General features: G+C 43.9%; 1 protein-coding gene across 1 annotated transcript in view; it reads left to right on the top strand.

The window, feature by feature from the left end:
• The window catches only part of NINJ1 (ninjurin 1), a 40963-nt gene that overhangs the window by 24401 nt on the left and 16277 nt on the right, over window positions 1-285 (top strand). The window lies entirely within an intron of this gene.

The following is a 285-nucleotide window of genomic DNA, read 5'->3' as shown; positions in this document are numbered from 1 at the left end:
GCATTTTTAGGTGTCTACATATATTTTGGGGGCCAAATTCAGTTTTGGCCGTGACAACCCAAAGGGATAAGGAGGATTAGTGTGTGGCAGGGACAACACAATGCTCACATGGCAGTTGAGTCCCACATGAATCCCCAAAATAGGACTTGTGAGCAGTTTAAGTGGTGCATACGTTTTGTGGGTATGTGCACAAGTTGATGAGACCTGTTCTACAATCACACAGCTTACTTTAAGCTGTGTGATTTTTGATTAGGTTGTGTTTGTGCAGGTGTTCCCTGGTCTTAG

The sequence above is a fragment of the Gavialis gangeticus genome, unplaced genomic scaffold (assembly GCF_001723915.1).
Source record: "Gavialis gangeticus isolate Ggan-Ray unplaced genomic scaffold, GavGan_comp1, whole genome shotgun sequence".
In the NCBI taxonomy this organism is placed as follows: domain Eukaryota; kingdom Metazoa; phylum Chordata; order Crocodylia; family Gavialidae; genus Gavialis; species Gavialis gangeticus.
This window is presented reverse-complemented; position numbering and strand designations above follow the sequence as displayed.